Consider the following 26704-nt stretch of genomic DNA (forward strand, 5'->3'; position numbering starts at 1 on the left):
ATCTCTTTTTACTTCTTTCTTCATAATTTCCCATCCATTTTCCTCTTCATCTGCATTTCTCCTGGGAGAAGACACAGTTATTATTAAATAAAGCGACACTGATCATTACATAAAAACTATATTTCGCATATTTGACTGGTAACTAAAATTAGTATTTTTAGGACACATTGACTACTATTCTATGACCACATTAACATGCTAAAGGAATATCACACAGTGGGATGTCACAAAGTTGATCCCCTTATTGAATATCCAGCAGGAGCATTCTGATGTGTTCCATGCTATGGCTCAGAGCTTTCTCATCAGTAAGTGGACACGGCCAGTGCTTTAAGTGGGCCGGTATGCACTCATCAGTACGCCACTTCCAAATATGGCTCTTGAGCATACGACCACCTCTCCGTGCGCCTTAGCTTACCAGTACGCTCATTTTGGACATCTGTGCCCTCAATTGCCCCCCCCCCCCCAAGAATATTTCCCACTCCAGAGCCAGACCAGTCACCACCAGTGAGTCCCCCTGCTCCGGAGTCCCTGCCCAGGCCAGGGGGGGGGGGGGTGCTCTGTGGGGACCCTGATGTGGGGGGGGGGGAGGGGCTCCTCTTGTGGCTCCCCCTGCAGTGCAGCCGGCTCTCCTCCTCTCCTTCTGGCTGCGCTGCAGGGCAATTTATCCTAGTATCTGTGCTGGCTAAGAGGGGGTATCCCTAATGGGTGAAATGTGTGATCTTACACAACTCAGCCCATATACTGTAGATTCCTGCTGGCAGAGCAAGCCTGAGCTCTTTGCTTCTCTCCCACCCGCTTCCTCTTCTTTGCAGTCATTGGTTGCTAGGCATCCTAGCAACCAGTGATACTTTACAACGGGTACAGCACCTCCTCCCAACAATACCCCCCAACTCCAGCTCTTGCTATCCATACACAGTGGCTCCCACTCAGTAGGGTGAGGGGACTCACAGAGCTCAGATGAGGGAGGAGTAGGTTAGGCAGGAGTGGCACCAGTGTTTTCATCAGGAGAGGTGGGAGGCCTTGTCTGTCCTGCTTACCGCCACTGCCAACACAGCACATTGCGGGGTGATTTAATGTAGGACACAGCCGGAAGCTGACCTGGGCAAGATAACAGCACAGCCAGCTTCTCCCCCCTCTCCCTCCCACTGGCTTCACTGCAGGGGATCCAGTATCTGTACCCAGCGCCCACACTGACTTTCTGATTACTGAAACCCCCCCCCCCCCCCTGCTCCGATCCCCTGTGTGCCCTCACAATGTTGCCGACTCCCCTCCTCTCTCTTGCCACAGAGGGGGGTTGGTTCCAGTTGTGCCACTCCCCTTTACCTTCTGACCCACCCTCCCTGCAGGCTGCAGCTCAGATTCCCCATACAGTATGCCTCCCCATACAGTGCTGCCGGCTTCCCTCCTGTGCTCTTCCACTGGCTGGAAAATTATCTGTTAGTAAACAAGTCATATACAAATATTCAATGTGTTTTGGAACACCACCACCTCCCCAATTATCTGGGCTCTAGACAGAATAAACCTTGGATGGACTCAAAGAAAATAGCGACCTCACAGATCTATATTAGAACCAATATTAGACTCCCCTCATGGAGTAACAATGTGCTCAGCAAGAGTCATGCCGAAGTCCATCCAATACTGGGGACCATCCAAGGTTTATCCTTTGTTGAGCCCTAAGGAAGGTGGAGTGGTTTTACCCCAAACCTGTTGGCTGCTTTCTTATATGACCTATTTACCAGCAATTAAAATTCTCTTGGACTTTTTATCCGGTTTTGGTCTTACACTCCTTTTTTGTATTTTTAGGATTAGAAACTCCGCCAGGTTTTTATTGTTGTCCCAGTCAAAGAGACCCCCCCACCCCTTCCTGTCCCAATAATTTAAATGTGTTTTTAACCAATTCCCACCCAAGGCTGTAGTATGACAATGTGGACTTTGAGTGGAGATATCTGAATTATGGGTGCAGCTGCTGGCATCATTCAGATATCATTCTTCTCTGCCGATGATTCCCTGCCCATTAAAAACAATCACAGCGGCTGTTCAGCCACTTGGTTGTATTTACAGGCAGTGTGGGGGGGGGGGGTGACTTTCGCTGGACAGTACATTCTAAACCCTTATTGGCTAAAGCAATGCACCTGACCGCTGGTCAGATGCAAGACTTTGCTCAATCAGGGCACAGTGAATAGTAAAGATGGGCGAGCAGTTTGTACCAAGTATAAGTTCGGCTCAAACATCGCCCTTTCGGCAACACCAAAATTTGCGGGTCGTTCGATGGATGTTTGCCCGCTGAGCGCCCCATAATGCACTGCGCACTACACAGTACATTCTACACCCTCATTGGCTGAAGCAATGCACCTGACCTGCCCAATCAGGTCACAGTGAATAGTAGAGATGGGCCAACAGTTCGGGCCGAGCAGAAGTTAAGCCGGTTCATCACATGTTCGCTCGTTCGGCAAACACCTGAATTTGCAGGTCGCGCGGTGGAATGTTCACCCGCCAAGCGCCCCACAATGCACTGCATGCTGCACAGTGCATTTTAAGCTCTGATTAAGCTTTGTCCAATCAGAAAACAGTGAATAGCTGGTTGTTAAAGAGCGGGCCAGGAAGCCAGCTGTGGCGTCCTTAACAATGGATGAGTCATCAGCTGTCAACGGGCTTCCCTGCTGACAGCTAAATGAAAAAAAAAAAAAAAAACATTGCCGGCAATAGAAAAAAGTGAAAAAACAAACAGCATGGGGGTCCTCCCAATCTATACCAGGCCCTTTGGGGGAATTTTTCATTTTTATTGTTTCACTTTAAGCATCAATAAAATCACCTGTACGTGATTTCTTTCAAGGGCTCTGGGGCGCACTGCCAGAGCCCCTGCTCCCACTGTGATTGGACACAGCGGGAGGCAATCAGGACCCAATGTCCACCAGAAACCTGGCAATCGATCGGGGAGAGGCAGAACGGCAGTCTGCCTATGTACACAAGGCCGATTGCCATTCCTCTAGTAAGAAAGACAGAGATCTTGTGTTTATGCTAAGCAGGGACACAGATCTCTGTCCTCCCCAGTTAAGCCCCCCCCCCCCACACACACACACATACAGTTGGAAAACACTCCCAGGGAGCACAGTTAACCCTTTGATTTCCCCTGATGTTAACCTCTTCCCTGCCATTGTCATTAGTACAGTGAGAGTGCATATTTTTAGCACTGATCACGGTACTGGTGTCACTGGTCCCCAAAAAGTGTCACTTGGTGTCAGATTTGTCCGCCGCAATGTCGATGTCCCGCTTAAATCGCCGCCATTACTAGTAAAAAAATTAAATAAAACGAAAAGTCCTAAGCTAAATCTATCCCATAGTTTGTAGACGCGATAACTTTTGCGCAAACCAATCAATACATGCCTATTGGGATTTTTTTTACAAAAAAAACATGTAGCAGAACACATATTGGTCTAAATTGATGAAGAAATAAGATTTATAATTTTTTTTTTACTGGGTATGTTTTATAGCAGAAAATAAAAAATATTTTTTTTTTTCAAATTTGTGTTTTTTTTTTTTTGTTTATAGAGCAAATAATAAAAACCGCAGAGGTGATCAAATACCACCAAAAGAAAGCTCTATTAATAAGAAACAAAAACCTCAATTATATTTGGGTACAGTGTTTCACAACTGCGAAATTGGGAATTAAAGCAAGGCAGTGCCGTATCGCAAAAAATGGCCTAGTCAGAAATAGGGGTAAATCTTTCCGGAACTGAAGTGGGTAAAAACGATCTTTTAAAAAATATTTGTATTGATATGTATCCCCCAGGGCAGTACCTGGGCCCCATGCCCTCTTTATGGGCAATAACTTGCATATATGCTTTCAAAATGGGGACTTTTGATTTTTCAAATTTGGGTCCCATAGATTTTAATAGGCTCGGGTCCAAAACTTTTTCCATGTTCTGGAGTTCTGGTGCGAACCGAACGCGGGGGGGGATGTTCAGCCCATCACTAGTGAGAAACCTTCAAAAGATCCATGGTGAGCTGGCTCTAATGGCATGATCTCCTCATTGCAGGGGGCTCACCTAGTCACAGAGATTAAGCCGTTGGAGTTAGCTCACCTAAAAGAAAACTTGGATGGCTGCACACCAAACTGAGAGCCAAATGCCTTTATTCGCATAGAACCATGAAGAACATGAAGAGCACAAAGCACAATTCATGTGTGAAACATGTAAGCCGGTCCTCCCTTGCTTCTACATGTAGTGCTCTTCATGTTCTTCATGGTTTTATGCGAATAAAGGTATTTGGATCTCAGTTTGGTGTGCCGCCATCCAAAATTTCCTTTCATTTATCAGGATTCTTGCCAGCATTTAGAATCAAAATAAAACAGAGGAGTCATGTAAACTTTACCTGGAATAACAAGGATTCTTTCCTTATAAATAGGGTTGAGCGAACCCGGACTGTATTGTTCGGGATCGTACCGGGCTTTTGGGTGTTCGGTACCCGGACACTGACCCAAACATTTCACCGTATGTTCGGAATACAGTCCGTTGTTCTGTAATTTTATTTCATGTTTTTGCGCGGTTTTAATGTTTTGCGCTTTTTTTAATGGAGCGGTTTCAGCAGCTGCAGGGGAGCCAATCAACAAGTGTTTAACTAGTGTGCCCTTAGAAGCCATCACAGCCATGCCTACTAATAGCATGGCTGTGATTGGCCAGTGCAGCATGTGACCCAGCCTCTATATAAGCTGGAGTCACGAAGCGCCGCACGTCACTCTGCTCTAACTACTGTAGGGAAAGGTTCCTGCTGCTGCTGAGGGAGAGACAGGAGATTATTGTAGGGTCAGGCTGGAGATTGCTTTCAGGGAAAGAATAGGAAGAATCTTCTTTAACCTCCCTGGGGGTATGATTCTTTTGGATTTTAGGTGCTGAAAGCGGTACCATTATTTTGCATGTAATTCTTGTGAATGAGCAGCCCAAACCAACTGTATACATTTATTATATTTATATATATATATATATATATATATATATATATATATATATTGTGGGGATTCAGCTCGGTGGTAGGCGCGGGTGACCCCTTGGGGGGGTGCGTTTACACAGTAAGATAGCCGACAAAAGGGTTGCAAACAACAGTTTGATTTATTCATGCCATTTTCTTCACAAGACTGCAAGCGTCAAAACCAGCAAAATAAAATAAAAGACAAAATAAATCCTTGCCTCTGTGGGCGGCTACCTTCTCACACTGGAACCTACCTAAGAGTCTGTCTCCAACCTACTGTTGGAGCAAACTTTGCTGATCCCACAGCAGACACTAAATAGTCCATTTTTATCTTCACATAACAAATGTCCATTCAACATGTCCCTTTTCCTTTTCACATTGAACATGTCCCTTTTCCTCTTCACATGGCAAACATTCCTTTTCCTCTTCACATTGAACATGTCCCTTTTATTTCTTCCACATAGAAATAGTTTGTTTTCTCACCTTTGAGAAGTCTTCACACTTTGTACCCTCCTTAGTACTCATCACTTCAGGGGGTCTTCTCCCATGCTCACGCAGCTTGTCGGGAGGCACACATCCGACTGGCCTCCTCTCCCAGCCCACACGGCGACAGGAGGCAGCGGTCCTTCTCCCAGGCTTCCTCAGCGTCGGGAGGCACACATCTGTCTGTCCTCCTCTCCCAGCCCACACGGCGACAGGAGACAGCAATCCATAGACTTCCTCTGGACAAATTATAGAGGCCTTCATTTCCTCATTCCGAACAGCTGAAGGCCTTTCAACTTCTTTACACCTTCCTGCTGCCTTTGGCAGCTGACACCCTATAGTAATTGGTGAACTTTTCAAAGCAGGTGGGAATGTGTCTCCTCTCTGTGACTACATCCCCAGATTTACCTGACTTCCTGTCACAATATATATACATATATTTTATATATATATATATATATATATATATATATATATATATATATATATGTATATATACGTATATATATATATATATATATATATATATATATATATATATATATATATAAAATACATGATACATGTATACAGTTGGTTTGGGCTGCTCATTCACAAGAATTACATATATATATATATATATATACATACACGTATATATATGTATATATATATATATATATATATATATATATATATATATATATATATATATACATATATATACAGTATATATATATATATATATATATATATATATATATATATATACATAAAAAGTACAGTAAAACTGCAGGAAAGGGCACTGGGGGGCAAACTAATATGATTTTCTTTTATTTTGAATAGTATCAGTGTGTTTGGTGTGTTTTTACATTTGAATTTGCCGCCGGTTCCACCCCCCTGCGAACGTCACGTCGCAGGAGACGGAAGCCGAGGCACGGAGACGATTGGGAGGAAGATCCACCGCGAGACACCGCCGGGACACATCGCTGGAATCCCGGTGACAAGGTAAGTAACCCTGCTTACAGGATCCAGCGATGCTTCTGGCGGTTACCGCTTTTGGCTCTGAAATTTAACCCCGAGCCACACTTAATCAAGGTTAATCAAACAGCGATCTACATTGAATGTATTGTGTGGGGGTGCAGTGCACACTCTTTTTGCCCTGACCTGAGCCCAGTGAAGAGGAGAAAGACATTTTTTTTTTTTTATAAGTCTGTTAGGTGGGCAGCGTGCGGCGAGTAGCAGCCATGTAATGCAAGCTCAGTGCATATGTGTCTGCCTAATCTGGATTAAAAAAAAAAAAAGTTTTTCCTTCATATTTTACAGTGACATACAATGTTTAGACACATCTGTTTTAATCTGCTATTCAAAAGCACCAATTCAAGGGGAAAATAATTATTTTTCAGTTTTTAGGGAAAAATCATTATTTTTCAGTTTTTCATTCAAATGTGTTTTTATTCAATAGCGGAATAGAAAATCAACAGTATCGAATCTGTTAGGTGGGCGGCGTGCGTCGTGTAGCGTCCGGCCATGTAATGCAAGCTCAGTGCATATGTGTCTGCCTAATCTGGATTTAAAAAAAAAAAAAACGTTTTTTCCTTCATATTTTTTAGTGACATACAGCATTTAGACACTGCTGTTCTAATCTGCTATTCAAAAATCACCAATTTAAAGGGAATTTTTTTTTAATTTTTTCCTTTATATGTTACTGTGAGATAAAGCCTTTAGACACTGCTGTGTTCTAATCTGCTCTTCAAAAATCACCAATTAAAGAGAAAAATAAAAAAATTTCATTCATACGTTACTGTGAGATACACCCTTTAGATACTGTTGTTCTATTCCGCTATTCAATAAACACCCATTTAGGGGGAAGAAAAAATTGCGGCCTAGTCTGCATATTTTACTGTGAGATACACCCGTTGGATACTCTTGTTCCATTCCGCTATTCAATAAACACCCATTTAAGGAAAAACATTAAATTGCGGCTGTTTTTTTTTTTTTTTTTTTTTTTTAAGCCCGTGGTGTGTGAACACACTCAGACTATCACCCGGTGGGTGCATAAAAAAGTGCACACCAAAAAAGTGAAACACAAAAAGTGCACAGGGTGTACACATGGCCCCTGACCCTGATCCCCCGGGGAGCATGGCTCCTGACAGGGACTGGGGAACTTACACTGGCTAACCTGGCCGAAACCAGGCAGCCCCGTTCTTTAGGAGGTCTGCTGAAACAGACCACCCCAAGTACTAGGTGGGGCTCTCCCGAAGAGAGACCCCATGATAGAGGGCGAACCAAGCCAGAAGGCCATATCCACCCCCTCCCAAGACTTTCTGTCATGGTCTTACCTTCTTGCTGTTCTCCTTCGTTTGACATGTGCTGGCGGCCATCTTGGTTTCTGGGTTTCTTGTAGCCTCCCACCCTGCGGCTCCTCCTTCCCACTGGGAGGAGCTGGATGCCTAGCTCATATATATAGGAGGTCTGTGGCTTCAGTTCCCTGCTTGGTCCTCCTGTGTTCACATGCTACTAAGACTGCTGCTACTTCTGGTTCCTGTTCCTGGCTTCGTCTGACTACCCTGCTGGTTCCTGATCCTGGCTTCGTCTGACTACCCTGCTGGTTCCTGATCCTGGCTTCGTCTGACTACCCTGCTGGTTCCTGACCCCTGGCTTCGCAAAGACTCTGCATCGGTTTCGCCATCCGTTTGGACTTTTGCTTTATAGCTTGTTTTTCAATAAAGCTTTCTTATTTTCACTTATCTGTTGTTGTACGTCTGGTTCATGGTTCCGTGACATTAGGACCAAGCCATGAATTCTGACGGTACAGGGCCATCCTCGCTACCCACGCTGGTTGCCAGACTTGATCAGCAGGATCACCTGTTGGGTCGGTTCGCCGTGGCGTTGCAAACCCTGCTTGAACGCACGGTACCACAGGCCACGAATTCTGACGGTACAGGGCCATCCTCACTACCCACGCTGGTTGCCAGACTTGATCAGCAGGATCACCTGTTGGGTCAGTTCGCCGTGGCGTTGCAAACCCTGCTTGAACGCACGGTTCATTTCGCTCCCGTTGCCGATGGGTCGGTTGTCGCTCCTGGGCCCGCTCCTACTGCCGCTCCGGTTGTTGCGCCAGAGTCTACCCCGACACCTGTTGTTGCGCCTGCGGTGTTTCGGGGTATGTCTGGTTCTGCCCCCCTTCCACAGCGCTTTGGGGGAGAGCCAACTCAGTGCCGAGGTTTCCTTAACCAGGTGGGCATTTATTTCGAGTTGCTGCCACATGCCTTTCCTACTGAGAGATCAAAGGTGGGCTTCTTAATCTCGCTGCTCTCGGACAAGGCCTTGGCCTGGGCCAGCCCTTTATGGGAGAACAACAATCCGGTGGTTGCCGAGTTTTCCGGTTTTGTTGCTTCTCTTCGGAAGGTATTCGATGTGCCGGCTCGTGCTGCCTCTGCTGCGAAGCTCCTTATGTCCATCAGACAGGGTTCACGATCCGTAGCTGAATACGCCATTGAGTTTCGTACCCTGGCAGCAGAGGTGGGCTGGAATAATGAGGCTCTGGTCGCTGCTTTCTCTCATGGTCTCTCGGATGCCTTGAAGGATGAGGTTGCAGCTAAGGACCTACCAGTGGAGCTCGAGTCTCTTATTTCTTTCCTGATTTTGATTGACACCAGACTCAGGGAGAGACCTTCCTTTAAGGAGAGTCTGCGGAGGCCTCCTAACAGATTGGCGCCTACCTTTGTTGTCCCACCCGTGCCTCCCTCTCCTCCCACGCCTCCTGGGGATGACTTGTCTGGGGGTGAACCCATGCAGCTGGGGTTTGCTCGCCTGTCCGAGGGGGAGAGGGTACTCCGGAGACGCGAGGGCCGATGCATGTACTGTGGTCTCGGTGGGCATTTTCGGTTGGCATGTCCGAACCGTCCAGGGGAACGCTCGCACCTGAGATCCTGTCGGGGGCAGATCTTGGGTGGAGTCTCCTCGTCCCCGGTTTCCCGTGTTGACAAACCACTGATCACTGTTGTCCTTTCCTGGGTCGGGGGCTCGGTGACGACCCAGGCGTTGGTGGACTCTGGTGCTGGTGGTTTGTTCATTGATAGTGTGTTCGCTGCCGCCAATTCCATTCCTCTGCAGGCTCGAGGTTCTCCTCTGGCTCTTGAGGCGATAGACGGCAGACCCCTTTTGCCGCCACACGTGACTCATGAGACCCTTCCAGTGGGGTTAGCCATTGGTGCCGTTCACAGAGAGTCGGTCTGCTTCCAGGTTATTTCGTCTCCACACTACTCGGTGGTCTTGGGGTACCCCTGGCTCCAGAAGCATAATCCGATTTTCGATTGGAGATCGGCCGAGATCCTCTCGTGGTCACCGCAGTGTGGGGCTAGTTGCATCCATGGGCCTGTCAAGTTGCTGTGTACTTCCTCTGACTCTCTGTTGCCCCCTGAATACGAGGAGTACCGGGATGTATTCGATAAGGTGCGCGCGGTTGCCCTACCTCCGCACCGCCCATACGATTGTGCCATCGAGTTACAATCTGGTGCCGTTCCTCCTCGTGGCAAAGTCTATCCACTGTCGGTAGCGGAGAATGAGGCCATGGAGGAGTACGTGAGGGAGGCGCTTTCACGTGGACACATTCGCAAATCCTCGTCCCCGGCAGGGGCTGGATTTTTCTTTGTGAAAAAGAAGGGCGGTGAGTTGAGGCCTTGCATCGATTACAGGGGTCTCAATCGCATCACGATCAAGAACGCTTACCCGATACCCTTGATTTCCGAGCTGTTCGATCGCCTTAAAGGGGCCACGGTCTTTACCAAACTCGACCTGAGGGCGGCATATAACCTCGTAAGGATCAAGGCGGGCGATGAGTGGAAGACCGCGTTTAACACCAGGACCGGTCATTATGAATCCTTGGTTATGCCCTTTGGGCTGTGCAATGCGCCCGCAGTCTTTCAGGAATTCATCAACGATGTTTTCCATGACCTGTTGCAGCAGTGTGTGGTGGTCTACCTGGATGACATATTGGTATATTCTGAGTCCATGGAGACCCACATTCTGGATGTCAAACGAGTGTTGCAACGGTTACGAGAGAACAAGCTGTTCGGTAAGCTTGAGAAATGCGAATTTCACCGATCCCAGGTAACCTTCTTAGGTTACATCATTTCCGCTGAGGGGTTCTCCATGGATCCTGAGAAGGTTTCGGCTGTCTTACAGTGGCCCCAGCCCAGTGGTCTTCGCTCCCTGCAGCGCTTTTTGGGCTTCGCCAATTATTATCGGAAGTTCATCAGGGACTTTTCCATGCTAGCCAAGCCTCTCACGGATCTGACCAGGAAGGGCAGTAATTCCCAGGTCTGGCCGCCCGAGGCCATCCGAGCTTTTGAGGCTCTAAAGTCCGCCTTTGTGTCGGCTCCGATTCTGTCGCATCCCAACCCTGGGTTGCCCTTTGTCCTCGAGGTGGACGCGTCTGAGACGGGAGTAGGCGCCCTTCTGTCTCAGCGTAGAACACCAGAAGGTCCTCTGCTTCCTTGTGGGTTTTACTCGCGGAAACTGTCTTCCGCGGAGTGCAACTACCAGATTGGTGACAGGGAGTTATTGGCCATCGTGCAGGCTCTTAAAGAATGGAGGCACTTGCTCGAGGGTTCGGTGGTTCCGGTCCTCATCCTGACGGATCACAAGAATCTGACCTACCTCTCTGAGGCCAAGAGATTGACACCACGTCAGGCCAGATGGGCTCTGTTCTTGTCACGTTTTAATTACGTGGTCTCCTACCTACCCGGTTCCAAGAACATCAGGGCTGATGCCTTATCACGGCAGTACTCCGACCTGTCCAGGGAGGAGTCGATTCCGACTTCGGTCATACCTCCGAATCAGATCCTGGCTGCCATTCGCACCAGCCTGACCTCTCCCCTGGGTGAGCAGATTTTGGCGGCTCAATCTGGTGCTCCCTCTGGGAGACCCAACGGCAGATGTTTTGTGCCTGAGGAGTTGCGCACTCGGTTGTTGCGAACCTACCATAACTCCAAGACCGCGGGGCATCCTGGAAAGAATCAGCTGTCCTGGGCTGTTTCACGTCTGTTCTGGTGGCCTTCCCTACGTTCCGACATCGCCGCATATGTAGCGGCATGCTCCGTTTGTGCCCAGAGTAAGTCCCCTCGGCACCTTCCGTTGGGCCTTCTGCAACCCTTAGCCACCGGGGAGCGCCCATGGTCACACCTGGGGATGGATTTCATTGTGGACCTCCCTGCATCCCGAGGCCATACGGTCATTCTCATGATTGTGGATCGGTTTTCCAAAATGTGTCACTGTGTTCCTCTCAAGAAGTTACCCTCTGCACAGGAGTTGGCCACGATTTTTGCCAGGGAGGTCTTCCGGTTGCACGGTTTGCCCAAGGAGATTGTGTCGGATCGGGGGAGTCAGTTTGTGTCCAGGTTCTGGCGCGCCTTTTGCTCCCAGTTGGGGATTCATCTCTCCTTCTCCTCGGCCTACCACCCTCAGTCCAATGGGGCCGCAGAACGATCCAATCAGGCCTTGGAGCAATTCCTTCGTTGCTATGTCTCCGATCACCAAGACAATTGGGTTGACCTCCTGCCTTGGGCTGAGTTTGCCAGGAACACGGCGGTGAACTCTTCCTCTGGGACGTCTCCCTTCATGGCCAACTATGGGTTCCAACCTGCCGTGTTACCGGAGGTATTCTCTCCCCAGGATATTCCGGCTGTGGAGGATCACCTTTCCGTCCTACGTGCTTCTTGGGTACAGATCCAGAAGTCCCTTGAGGTCTCTGCGCAGCGCCAGAGACTCCAGGCTGATCGCAGACGAGCGCCTGCTCCTTCCTACCAGGCCGGAGACCGTGTATGGTTGTCCACCCGCAACCTCAACCTTCGTGTGCCCACTCCCAAGCTGGCGCCTCGCTTTGTTGGTCCCTTCCGAGTGCTTCGCAGGGTAAACCCGGTAGCCTATGCCCTTGCGCTTCCTCCTGGCATGCGGATCTCCAACGTGTTTCATGTCTCCCTGTTGAAGCCTCTGGTGTGTAATCGTTTCACTTCCTCGGTTCCTCGGCCTCGTCCGGTCCGAGTGGGCAATCGTGAGGAGTATGAGGTGAGCAATATCCTGGACTCACGCCTGGTCCGCGGTCGGGTGCAGTTTTTGGTTCATTGGCGTGGTTATGGTCCAGAGGAGCGTTCCTGGGTTCCCTCCGCAGATGTCCATGCTCCTGCCTTGCTCCGAGCCTTCCACGCACGCTTCCCTCAGAAACCGTTCTTTACTCCGCGGAGGAGGGGCCCTTGAGGGGGAGGTACTGTCATGGTCTTACCTTCTTGCTGTTCTCCTTCGTTTGACATGTGCTGGCGGCCATCTTGGTTTCTGGGTTTCTTGTAGCCTCCCACCCTGCGGCTCCTCCTTCCCACTGGGAGGAGCTGGATGCCTAGCTCATATATATAGGAGGTCTGTGGCTTCAGTTCCCTGCTTGGTCCTCCTGTGTTCACATGCTACTAAGACTGCTGCTACTTCTGGTTCCTGTTCCTGGCTTCGTCTGACTACCCTGCTGGTTCCTGATCCTGGCTTCGTCTGACTACCCTGCTGGTTCCTGATCCTGGCTTCGTCTGACTACCCTGCTGGTTCCTGACCCCTGGCTTCGCAAAGACTCTGCATCGGTTTCGCCATCCGTTTGGACTTTTGCTTTATAGCTTGTTTTTCAATAAAGCTTTCTTATTTTCACTTATCTGTTGTTGTACGTCTGGTTCATGGTTCCGTGACACTTTCAGGGACAGGCCCAAGGACCTACACCCTACTAATCACGCTGTGCAAAATAAAGTGTACCGCCACAATAAAAAACACAAAACATGAGACACACAACACATAAAAGTGGGGAAAGGGATAGTGGAGAAGTGCAAGGTTAGTGCCACATTGCAATACTATGGCAGGCCCTTTTGGCCAGGAATAAAAAATTCCTCTGGTCCTGACTCCTGACCAAAAGGCCCGGCCCTAGAGACAGGTGTGAAAAAAGTGTGTAGGAAGTGCAGTGTCCTTGGTGCCATACTCATAGTGTTGCCATCCAACATGAATTATGGCACCCCTGGACTGCCATTCCAGGGGCACATACACCACAGGCTTTTCAGAATCCCGGTCCCTGGCAAGACCAGTGCAGCCCCGTCCCTACCAGAAGGCCTCAGAACTTAGGCAGCTTTGGGAGAGCCCGGCCCACAACCAGGGACACATACCTTTTCCAAGGCCAGACTCAACCCAGAAGGGGGAAAAAAGCCCCCCCGCCGCCATCACCGTTCCTTACCATACACCATACATCATATACAGTTCCTTACCGTTCCTTACATACTATACAGGTACTGAATGACGGGTCTGCCCCCTTCAACTTCTGGGTCTCCAAATTGGGCACATGGCCTGAGCTTGCCCTTTACGCCTTGGAGGTGCTGGCCTGCCCTGCAGCCAGTGTATTATCTGAACGTGTATTTAGCATGGCTGGGGGCGTTATCACAGACAACCGCATGCCGCCTGTCCAGAGCCAATGTGGACAAGCTAGCATTCATTAAAATGTACCAGGCATGGATCCCACAGGACTTGTCTGTCCATACCTTGTGCAGAATAGACATTGTTGTTTTTTTGATCTTTCTCACTCTTTTGGGGTGTACCCTAATTTAAAAAGAAATAAAATTAAAAACAAAAACCAGTGTTGGCTACCTTGTCCTCCTCCACCGCCGCTTCCACTGTTGTTTGGTTTATTAATGCAATTTTCTTCACCAGACTGCAAGCGTCAAAAACAGCAAAATAAAATAAAACACCAAAATAAATCCTTGCCTCTGTGGGCGGCTACCTTCTCACACTGGAACCTACCTAAGAGTCTGTCTCCAACCTACTGTTGGGCAGACTTTCTTATCCTACAGTGGATACTCAATAGTCCATGTTTTATCTTCCCACAACAACTGTCCATTGAACATGTCCCTGTACTCTTTACACTGAGAATGTCTCTTTGCTTGTCTCTTCACATGGCAAACATTCCTTTTATTTCTTCCACATAGAAATAGTTCGTTTTCTCACCTTGAGAAGTCTTCACAACTGGTTAATTTCCCCTTCACACAGGAAATGTCCATTGGTTTCTTTTCACAGAGAAACGATCCAAGACCTCACACTTGAGTAGTCTTCCCACTTGTTACCCTCCTCAGCTTCACATCGCTTCCGGAGGTCTTCCCCATGCTCACACAGCTTTCAGGGGGCACACGTCTGTCTGTCCTCCTCTCCCAGCCCACACGGCGACAGGAGGCAGCAGTCCTTCTCCCATGCCCACACGGCGTCGGGAGGCACACGTCTGTCTGTCCTCCTCTTCCCAGCTCACACAGCGACAGGAGGCAGCAATCCTTAGACTTCCTTTGGACAAATTATAGAGGCCTTCATTTCCTCATTCTGAACAGCTGAAGTCTGTTCAACGTCCTGCTGGCTAGCTCTGCAGCCGACACCCTATAGTAATTGGTGAACTTTCCAATCCAGGTGGAAATGTATCTCCTGTCTGTGACTACATTCACAGATTTACCTGACTTCCTGTCACAATATATATATATATATATATTTTTTTTTTTATATGTTTTATTTTATATTTGTGTCTCTAATTTTTGATTACCAATATCCAACCATTTTTATATTTATTCACATATCTTTTTGTGTATTTATTTATTTACACCTCCTTCAAGCCACTAGAGTCACTATTATATGTGTTTGCACCTTATGCCACTGGATCACTTTACTGAGAGTTATTTTACCAGGTTATGTCACTAAGCACTTGCTATATTTATTTATATCATATTTATGTCAGGAATTCCTTGGATGTATATATCTTTTCAATTGTAGTATTTTTTTATATATCTTTTTCTATTGCATTATTTATTGGTTTAGTGCACATTTTCTTAAACTAATATATTTGTGGGCATATAGCAGATTATTTCTATATTATTTATATACCATCCTCTGGATATACTAGAGTCCATTTGCTTTACTACCCATTACCTATCTGGCAGTGCCATATTCCCTACCCCTATCTACTTACACTCTTGATATAGTCTTTGGCTATATTCCAGGGAGGCTGCCGCCTTTTTCCCCCTTCCCCTGATTTCCATAGCGCGGGATCTTCCTACACATTTATCCTTACACATATCTATCATGAGAGTCTATACATGGTGGTATAGGCCTTTTTATTGAAGATTCTTGATGCCATAGCAGTGGAGAGTTGGAGTGAGATAGGCCTAAGCTTTATTGACTACTCTTGCACAAGTAGTCCATCTTTTGGGGTAAGGGTCAGTGTGAACTCTTTCCTCCGGTAGCGGATTTTTCTCAACACTTCTCCTGCATGCATTTTTGCACATTTATGGACTCTTTTTCTGGAATATTGTTTTTCTTTTGTATATTGGACTTTTTAAGCGCTGTATTTGTGTGTTAAAATTTTGATATACTCTGTATGCTTTTATCTTGGTTGGGTAAAGTGGAGGATCTAGCCGCATCAGTGGGGGTTGATGGAGCCAACTGAAAGCTGATAAGTGATTACATTCCCTGGAAAGTTCTCTAAGGACTGATTTTTTTCCTCCAACTACAATAGGATCATCATATAGATGTAGCCAAGCTGGGACTACTACATATGCATATATGTCATAAATACCTATATTCAAGTTATCGTTATGATGTAACCAGAGTGTTCCTTTAAGGTTCTTTACAAGAAGGATCGGCTTTCCCCGGAAATGGACGAATTGGATTGTGAGGGATGTATTTTGGAACTCAAGGCAGACTGTTGCGTGGATGGCAGGAGGGACTATACTCACAGGGAGCCACAGGAGAGTGAAGGATCAGGGGGGATATACCTCTCTGCGGGCCAAGCATGCACTCTCTTGCTTCCCGGACTCGTGGAGGACAGATCGGTCAGAGAGGTGCCAGAGGACACTGTTGGTGATGGAGGCCAGAGAGTGCAGCCTAGAGAGAGCGGAGCCTGTCCTCAGCGGTGCGGATGCTGGTAGTCACCGGGCGGTAATAGATCCAATGGAGCGGAGTACAAAGCGGGTGAAGCTGAACTGACTGACCGGAGCAGCGAGAGCCGAACATCCCCTCTGACGCAGGAGCGCCAAGGGGAGATACTTCGCCTGGGTGACCGGATAATCACAAGTGGCCAGTGGCCAGCGGGTTGGATACTTCTCAGAGTCAGGTGAGTGCAGAGGAACTTCCACTAACCAGCAGCCCTCTAGGGGGTCGTGCTACATAAAAAAGAAGAACCATGCCCCAGCAAAATAACTAATGAATACTATATTTTGTGCATTTATCGTCTATGCTACAGACTCTGTTATGTTGTAATGGAGTCCTCGAGTGATGCGGAGAGTGAGGAGGACTTCCCCCTTCCTCCCCCCCATCCCTCTGCCTCCAGCCCCCCCTTTACCCCCCCCAATCTTTATACTATTATACTATTCCAGTTCTCTACTCTTTTGCTTTTCTCTCTAACTTCTCCTCTCTTCTCTCTCTTCTTCTCTTTTTCTTACTCTCTCCTTTCATGATCCCGTTCAACCCGTAGTGGGTTTTGAACGGGATCATGAAAGGAGAGACCCACTACGAAGGCTTTTACAATCTTAACTAAGAGACAGCAAACCACCTTGTCCATTAGAATAAGTGAAATAAGCCCTTATCTACGCCCTCAAAGTTTGGTAAGCTAGAGAAATAAGCTCCCACTATGGAATTGTGAGGTTGTAAATCAGGTAGAATATCACAAACACTGTAGAGAGCTATCTGCTACCCAATTTGGATGGATACTACATCATAAAACGTTCCTTGAAACTGTTAACTGTTATGTTTCCTAATACGCAAAGCTTTATATGATGTCTTACTACACATTCTGTACTGTTAATTTTTGTGAAACCTTTCTATCTGAAGTTGATGTTACCCTTGTAATATTGATTTCTTATAAATAAAAATGTTCTTGTTGGAAAAAAAAGAAAAAAAATGAAGAAAACAGTGTCTGTGACATTTTTATTTTTTTTATCAGACATTTAGTCAAATGATATTCCACATCAGATTATTTCTTTCTCCAGGGACTATTTTTTAAACCTTCACAAAGAATTCCTTGATAATTATTGGCCTTGCAATAATTCTGTAAAGGTTGGAGTATTCCTGTGAGATCTCTTCTTACTTCTTTCTTTATCATTTCCCCTCCAGTTTCCTCTTCATCGGCATCTCTCCTGGGAGAAGACACAGTTATTATTAAATAAAGCGACACTGATTATTACATAAAAACTATATTTCACTGGTAACTAAAATGTGTATTTTTAGGACACATTGACTACTATTCTATGACCACATTAACATGCTCAAAGAATATCACACAGTGGAATGTCACAAAGTTGAACCCCTTACTGAATATCCAGCAGGAGCATTTTGACGTGTTCCATGCCATGGCTCAGAGCTTTCTCATCAGTAAATGTACACGGCTAAAGCTGCCCATACACCACTAGAATTTTGTTTATGTGGAAATTCTGAAAAATCATTCAACAGAACATTGGACCTTGCCATTGTTGAATCAGCTAATTTTCTTCAAAAGCCCTTTAATTTTCTTCTAGACCTGGTAATTGGATAGAATTTTTACAAGAAAATATATTTTTATGAATTTGAATGCACAAAAACACAATATAATACTCATTTGTTTGGTAAAATATAAAAGGTGATGTTACGCTGAGTCAATAGGTATCAAACATGTCACGCATTAAAATTGAACATGCCCGTGCAACGACATAAATTTTATTATCGAAGAAAGAAAGAAAATTCCCCTTGGTGTTGGGACTTTTAAAGCATTGTATATTGGATCATCATGACAAATAAAAAAAAAAATGTAAATAAAACTAATGTTTATTAATCCATAGAAAAAAAATTATTATAAAATGCTTACACGTGCAAGTGAAGATACAAAAAATGCATAAGATACATAACAGTATAGATACAGCCTGATAGATAGCCAGATAGATCCTGGACTTCCAACAGATGACACCGCATTTTTTGGGACTTCCAGGGACAGAGTCCTTTTGGGTCTCAGTGATACCTATTTTCCTAAATTGTGGCTTTTCCACAGCACAGAAAATCCAAGGAACATTATAATATCATAAATTTATACCATTGTCTTCCTTCTTAACGATCCTCTATACAGCCTGTCATATATTGGTTGGACAGGCAGGAATACCAGAACTTGTTTTTATGAAGATACAAACAACATCCACATGTCTTTGTGATTGACTGTAAGTTGTTATTCAAATGTTCAACATGTTATAGAGAATTCTACAATTCACATAGATAAATCTGTTTTGATGAAGGAGAGGTCTTTCTCTGAAACGCGTTGAGTGGAGGAAGTCACAATTTCATCACTGCACCCTCCACAGTCTTGCATTTTCAGTTCATTGCTATTGTGCTGTATCTATACTGTTACTGTATGTATCTTATGCATTTATTGTATCTTCACTTGCATGTGTAACCATTTTATAATCGTTTTTATATTTTTCTATGGATTAATAAACATTAGTATTATTTACATTTTTTTTATCATTTGTCATGATCCAATATACAATGCCTTAAAAGTCCAAACATCAAGGGGAATTTTCTTTCTTCTATAGTATACAAGAGATGTGGCATAGGCAGAGTCTAACCACCAGCATTTCTGATCAATTTTATTATCTATAGGTTTAAAAGAATTTACAGGGTCCTACTTTAGATCTACACAGAAAGTCTGCTGCTAGAATTACTGCCCTTAATCTGACATTCGCAATGATACCTCACATGTGTGAGGCGATCGCTGTTTGCACGCGTTCAAGACCGACACGTGCTTTTGCTTTTGAGCACGAGCATGGGGGGGTAGGATGCTTTGATTTTTTTTTTTTTTTACACTATTTTTACACTGTCACTTTACTTTTATTTATTTTTTTTTTATTTTTTTTTTACTTTTATTGTTATCACAGGGAATATAATATCCCGCTGGAATTGAAATAGGCAGTGGCAGGTACTCTTTTGTTTTTTTTTAGAGGGACCCTAGATCCCTTGTAGCCCTAAAAGCTTCAGATCGTACCAAGATCAGTGTGATCCAATAATTTTTTTCAAACCCATAAGGATTTGTTTACAACTGGGAAACTGAAAGGGATGCAATCCTCCTTCACCTCCTGTTTCCTTTAACACAGATGATTGTTGCTCTTCCAATCTCCACTTTGCTCTATGAATGACGGCTACAGAATGGGCTTACTTTGCCGTGATCGCACTGCTCATGAACCCCCTGCAGGCACGCGGGAGGCACGCTCTGTGATTGCTGAGTCCTTCAGACTCAATTGATCACAGATCGGGGTAAAGGGCCAATCACAGTGGCTCTTTACCACGTGATCAGCTGTGTTTAATCATGTGAATGTAAGTAAAAAACATAAAAATTCCTTTAAATATAGTGCCTGGGAGGTCCCCTTAGTCTGCCTATAAAGTGGGGCATCTGTAGCACGTATAGAACCTGCTGCAGCAAAAATGACATTTCTAAAGAAAAGAAAATAAGTAAAATTATATTTAAATTGATTCAGGGTTGAAATTGGCAGTCCGGCTATTTAAACAAATATAAAGAAAAAAAAAACACTTTGTACAATTCCCCCCCCCCCCCCCCCCGCAGTCCAAATCAAGCCCTTTGGGTCCGGTATGGATTTTAAAGGGGAGCCTTTAATTTAATTTTAATTGCCAAAATTTAAAAATAAAAAATGTGGTGTGGATTTAGAGGGAACCCCATGCCAAAGAAAATAAAAAAAAAGTGGGGTCCCCCCAAAATTTATACCAGACCCTTATCCAAACACGCAGCCTGGCAGGCCAGGAAAGGGGGGGGGAGTGAGCACCCCCCTCCTGAACCATACAAAGGCCACATGCCCTCAACATGGAGGGGTGGGTGCTTTGGGGCAGGGGCCCAAAGCACTTTGTCCTCATGACAAGGGCCTCTTCTCCACAACCCTGGCCATTGGTTGTGGGGGTCTGCAGGCAAGGGGCTTATCAGAATCTGAAAGCCCCCTTTAACAAGAGGGCCCCCAGATCCCAGCCCCATTCCCTATATGAATGAGTATGGGGTACATTGTACCCCAATTCATTAATTTAAAAAACAAATAAAACATGGGTTTTTGACATGTCCTTTATTAGAAAAAAAATAATTATGTCCCCTGATGTGGATCCAAAGTCAGTCAAGACGCCCGGCGCACCGCTGGATCTGAAGAAAAAAACTCTTCGCACTTGTTGATGGCTGACGTCCGAATGCCTCCTCTGCCGGGTGACAGTTTGTAAATAGGAAAGGGGTAGGGCCACCTAGTGATGTCACCTGGTGGCACCGCCTCTTCTTGATGTCACTGACCCAGCATGCACAGGTTGGTGATGTCACAAGAAGTGGCGCCACCGAGTGCCCCCCGCTCCTTACCTATTTAAGCACTGTCTCCCGGCAGAGTTATGATTGACAATGGATCTACTTCGGGGGACATTGTTTTTTATTTTAAGACATTTTTTTTTTAATAAAGGACTTGTCAAAAACCCTTATAGTGTTGTTTTAATTTATTTTTGACAGTTTTTTTGGTGAATGAGTAGAGGTACAATGTAACCTTACTCATTCACATGGGGGCCTCCTTGTTAAAGGGGGCTTTCAGATTCCAGTAAGCCCCCTGCCTGCAGACCACAACAACCACCGGCCAGGGTTGTGGGGAAGAGGCCCTTGTCCCCATCGACATTGGGACAAGGTGCTTTAGCACCCACCCCCCAAATTGAGGGCATATGGCCTGGTATGGTTCAGGAGTGGGGGTCTGTCATGGATGGGGGGGGTGTCCCCATGCCATTTTTTTCTTAAGGCCTGTTTTGCCGTCTCCATTCTAATTAATTCCAAAGGTGTTCTATTGGGTTGAAGTCAGGACTCTGCAGGCCAGTCAAGTTTTTCCACCCCAAACTTGCTCATCATGTCTTTATGGACCTTGCTTTGTGCACTGGTTCAGAGTCATGTTGGAACACGAAGCGGCCATTCCCAAACTGTTCCCACAAAGTTGGGAGCATAAAATTGTCCAAAATGTCTTGGTATGCTGACGCCTTAAGATTTCCCTTCACTGGAACTAAGGGACCAAGCCTAACCCCTGAAAAACAACTCCACACTATAACCCCCCCTCCACTAAATGATTTGGGCCAGTGCACAAAGACCAAGGTCCATAAAGACATGGATGAGCGAGTTTGGGGTGGAGGAACTTGACTGGCCTGACCTCAACTCCTTTAGACCCCACATCTCTCCATAAAGAGGACCTGTCATGCTCCATTCTTTATACAAGGGTTGTTTACATTCCTTGTAATTGGAATTAAAGTGATCAATAAAATAAAAAAAAATTTAAGGTAAAGTGTAAAAATAAAAAAATAACAATAAAATAAACAATAATTAAAAAATTAAAGCGCCCCTGTCCCCTCACACAGAAGCACACGCCTCGCCTACATATGTAAACGGCGTTCAAACCACACATGTGAGTTATCACCATGAATGTTAGAGTGAGAGCAATAATTCTAGCACAAGACCTCCTCTGTAACTCTAAACTGGCAACTTGTAAAAAAATTTTAAGTGTCACCTATGGAGATTTTTAAGTACCGAAGTTTGGCACCATTAGTGTGTGCAATTTTTTCACTAGTGTGTGTAATTTTAAAGCGTGACATTTTAGGTATCTATTTACTCAGCGTAACATCTTCTTATACATTGCACAAAAAATTGGGCTAATCTTAGTGTTTTGTTCTTTTTTTTAATCCATGAAACTGTTTCTTTTTCCAAAAAAAAAAAAAAAAACGCATTTGAAAAGTTGCTGCGCAAATACCGTGTAACATAAAAAGTAGTAAGGACCGCCATTTTATTTCCTGGGGTCTCTGCTAAAAAAAACATTTATAATGTTTGTGGGATTCTGAGTAATTTTCTAGCAAAGAAAATGATGATTTTTACATGTAGGAGAGGAGTGGCAGAAAAGGCTCGCTATGGAAGTGGGTAAAATGAAAGTCATTGATGAGATGGCCACAAGGCCTGTGCTGTGTGGCAAAGCTGTTCAAACTGACATAAAAATGATTTGGTAAATTATTTGGTAGATAAAATAACACTTCTATATGTATTTCACCTTTGTTTAGCTGTTTGCCCAGATTTAAGTTTTAAAAGTCTATACGTTCATTTTAAAAAAGTCTTATACATACTTACTTTTCCACACAGAGAGATAAGGAGATGATCCCAAGAAAGAAAAGGAGTAACAGGGTTTTCTTCATGGTGAACATATTTGGGCTCTGTGGATAATTTGGATTCATGGAAAGAAAAAGAAGGCAAAATTGGAAATATGACTCAAAAATAACATGAGGTCCTCTAATGTTAGGTATACATAAAATGGTTGCTCCGATACAATAAAAGGTCCAATGTTTGTTTGCTCTAAACCATCACAGAAGATAACGTACACCTGGCACCCAATATGGGCAGGTTAAGTATTTTTAATGTCACGAATTTACTTGATGCCTTCCAGACCTTACTGAATCTGATTACCCATGGATAAAACAATGATTAAGGTGTCTTGATCTATCTTGTTCCTCAATCCCACAAAAGGAAGAGTTTAGAAGGTTCTTAGATGGCATTGGAGCTGGTTCACAAAAACTGAAGTTCCAATCTTCATCGTCTATGGCAGGGGTCTTCAAACTATGGCCCTCCAGTTGTTCAGGAACTACAACTCCCATCATGTCTAGTCATGTCTGGGAATGTCAGAGTATAACAATGCCTCATGGGATGTGTAGTTCCGCAACAGCTGGATGGCCGTAGTTTTTTGGATCCCTGGTCTCTTGAGGCATTGTAAAACTCTGACATTCAAAGATATGACTAGGCATGATGGGAATTCCTGAACAACTGGAGGGCCATAGTTTTAAGACCCCTGGTCTATGGTTTCCAGGGCTTTTTATTCTAAATGGAATGCCGTTTGCCTCACCTTGGCTTCCCACTTTGGTCCTCAATCAGAATTAAAGAATGTTTGATTGAAAATCAAATTATAGTTATCTGCTTTACTAACTGAACTAATGGTTTCTAGAGGATTTTTCTTGTATGAATGAGAAGACTCTCCAGATAATGGTCTCTGGGATTTAATAATTTCCCCTTGGGATCAATAAAGTATTCTATATCTGAGTTCTAAATCTATAATTTGTTCCAGGTTTGGAGAGAAGGAGAATGAGAATATTGAGATTATGTGAAAATAATTCATTTTTATAAGGAATATAATTTATGAATGTTAGCTTTTTATTGTACTATTTCCTAATAAGGGCAACATATTCAGGAATTAGAGTATAATAAAATGTTCATCAAAATTGTAAAAAGCAAAAAATTTCCATTCAGGACAGAAAAATGAAACATTATCTGATCCACATGTAATATGCTTACATTTAAGATTGTAAAACATGTACAATAGCTGGTTTAATTCTAGGTTGGCCAATTGTGATATTTTCGCTGCACAGTACATTCTACACTCTGATTGGCTGAAGCAATGCACCTGATCCAATTGGGCCAATTGTGATATTTTCGCTGGTCAGATGCAAGAATTCGCTCAATCAGGGCACAGTGAATAGTAAAGATGGGTGAGCAGTTCGGGCCGAGTATAAATTCGGCCCAAACATCTCCCTTTCGGCAACACCAAAATTTGCGGGTCATTCGACGGATGTTCGCCCGCTAAGCGCCCCATAATGCACTGCGCACTGCACAGTACATTCTACACCCTCATTGGCTGAAGCAATGCACCTGACCAGCACTTTGCCCAATCAATTCACAGTGAATAGTAGAGATGGGCCAACAGTTCGGGCCGAGCAGAAGTTAAGCCGGGTCATCACCTGTTAGCTCGTTCGGCAAACACCTGAATTTGCAGGTCGCTCGGTGGAATGTTCACCCGCCAAGCACCCCACAATGCACTGCATGCTGCACAGTGCAATTTAAGCCCCTGCTCCCACTGTCATTGGACACAGCGGGAGGCAATCAGGACCCAATGTCCACCAGAAAAATGGCGATCGATTAGGGAGAGGCAGAACGGCAGTCTGCCTATGTACACAAGGCAGATTGCCATTCTTCTAGTAAGAAAGACAGAGATCTTGTGTTTCTGCTAAGCATGTTTTAGAGAGTTGGGGAAGATGCCAGTGGAGAGGGAGAGGTTGAAGATATGAGTTAAAGAGTGTAGGATAGAGTCAGAGGGTTACCGTAGTACAGTAGTTGAGAAGGAACAGGGTCCAGGGGGCAGGAAGTTAGGTGGGCATTAGAAAACATTTTAGTGACTTCCTCTACAGTAGTTGGGTTAAACAAGGGAAGTATTGATTGTGCAGGAGGACAAGGTGTGTAAGGTGAGGGAGATATCTGTAGTAAATTGTATCAATCTTATTTTTAAAGTGATTGGCAATCTCTTGGGCAGTGAGTAAGTTGGTGGGTGGAAGTAATGGAGGACGAAGTAGAGCGTTGAAGGTAGAAAAGAGTTGACGGGGACTGTGTGAGAGGGTGTTAATGAGAGTGATAAAGTAGGTCTGTTTGGCAGTGTGGAGGCAGGAACTGTATTTTTGGAGGGCAGATTTATATTGGCTGAAATCTTGCTGTGTCTTAGTCTTACGCCACAGACGCTCAAGAGCGCGACTACGTTTTTTGAGGCTTCTGGTATTGTCTGTCTGCCAGGGTTGTAGCGGTCGGGGCCTGATTCTGTGTGTAGTGAGGGGGGCCAAAGCATCCAGGGTAGATGACAGTGAACTGTTGTAGACAGAAATGGCCATGTTGGGGCAGGAAAGGGATGAGATTGTGTTGAAGAGACAATCTGTAGCAGAAAAAAGAAGTGAAGGGTTAAGATGGCGAAGGTTTCTATGGGTAATTGTTCGGTAGTTGGAAGGTAAGGAGGAGGACAAGGAGAGACTGAAACTAATGAGGTGGTGATCAGAGATAGGGAATGGAATGTTGGAGAGGTTGCGAGGAGTGCATAGGTAGGAGAACATGAGGTCAAGGCTGTTGCCATTACAGTGTGTAGAAGCATGTGTCCATTGTTTAGGTCAAAAGAGGAGGTTAGGCTCAAAAGTTTAGAAGTAGCAGGAGTGTTAAGATTAACAGGGATGTTGAAGTCTCCAAGAAATGATTGTGGGAATTTCAGAAGAGAGAAAGTAGGGTAGCCAGGCAGAATAGCAAGGATTCTTTTCTTATTAACCACTTGCCGACCTCCGCAAGTAGATATACTGCGGCGGTCAGCCCCGGCCAAGCAAAGTGACCTTTATATGTACGTCACTAGCCTGTGACCGGCTTGTTTGCCAATAGCGGGCGCGCGCGCGCCCGCCCTGGCTCGTTCACTGAGGAGTCCGTGTGTGTGACCGGCGGACCCGATGTCCGCCGGTCACACTGCGATCGTCGGTAGAGAGGGAGAAAGGCAGGCGGCTAATGTAAACAAGTCGCCTGTCATTCTCCCCTGTGTAAAAATGGAGATCAGACGGTTCTACTATGTAGGACCGTTGATCTCTGTTTTTACAGTAGTAGCCATGTCCCATCACAGTTAGAAGCATGCCCCTAGGACACACTTAACCCCTCCCTCTCCAATACAGTTAACCCCTTCCCTGCCAGTGTCATTTTTACAGTAACAGTGCATATGTATAGCACTGATTACTTCAGTGTCAAAAATGTCAGTCAAGGGTCCGATCTGTCCGCCGCAATGTCGCAGTCCCGCAAAAAAAAAATCGCAGATCTCCGCCATTACTTGTTAAAAAAAAAAACACCAAAAATGACAAAAATCTTTCCCTTTGTTAGTAAACGCGATAACTTTTGCCCAAACCAATCAAAATACGCTTTTTGCGATTTTTTTTTACCAAACATATGTAGCATAAAACAAATTGGCCGAAAATGTTAAAAAATTTTGATTTTTACATTTTTTTGGGGGAATTTCATATAAAAAAATGTGAAAAATATTGTTATTTTTGCAAAATTTACGCTCTTTTTTTGTTTATAGCGCATGATCAAAAAATCGCACAGGTGATCAAATACCACCAAAAGAAAGTTCTGTTTGTGGGAAAAAAAGGACGTGAAATTCGCTTAGGTACAGCATCGCACGACCGCGCAATTGTCTGTTAAAATCAGGCAGTAAAAAATCGCAAAAAACCCCCTGGTCAGGAAGGGGGTAAAATCTTCCGGGGCTTCAGTGGTTAATAATTATAATAGGAATAATAATATAATAACAATATTTCAGCATATGCTTACCGGGTAGTTCAGTTGGTGCTGAGAATGTAGACAGCTGCAAGACTTCAG

At 45.0% G+C, this 26704-nt stretch overlaps 1 long non-coding RNA gene across 1 annotated transcript; it reads right to left on the reverse strand.

The window, feature by feature from the left end:
• LOC309562480 lies at window positions 1-26704 on the reverse strand. Its single transcript, XR_014225634.1, has 3 exons — window positions 26657-26704; window positions 22625-22707; window positions 1-61 (listed from the first exon to the last, which is right to left on the reverse strand). It is a non-coding gene; the product is annotated as an uncharacterized lncRNA (long non-coding RNA).

The sequence above is a fragment of the Pelophylax lessonae genome (assembly GCF_965119305.1).
Source record: "Pelophylax lessonae genome assembly, chromosome: 9".
In the NCBI taxonomy this organism is placed as follows: domain Eukaryota; kingdom Metazoa; phylum Chordata; class Amphibia; order Anura; family Ranidae; genus Pelophylax; species Pelophylax lessonae.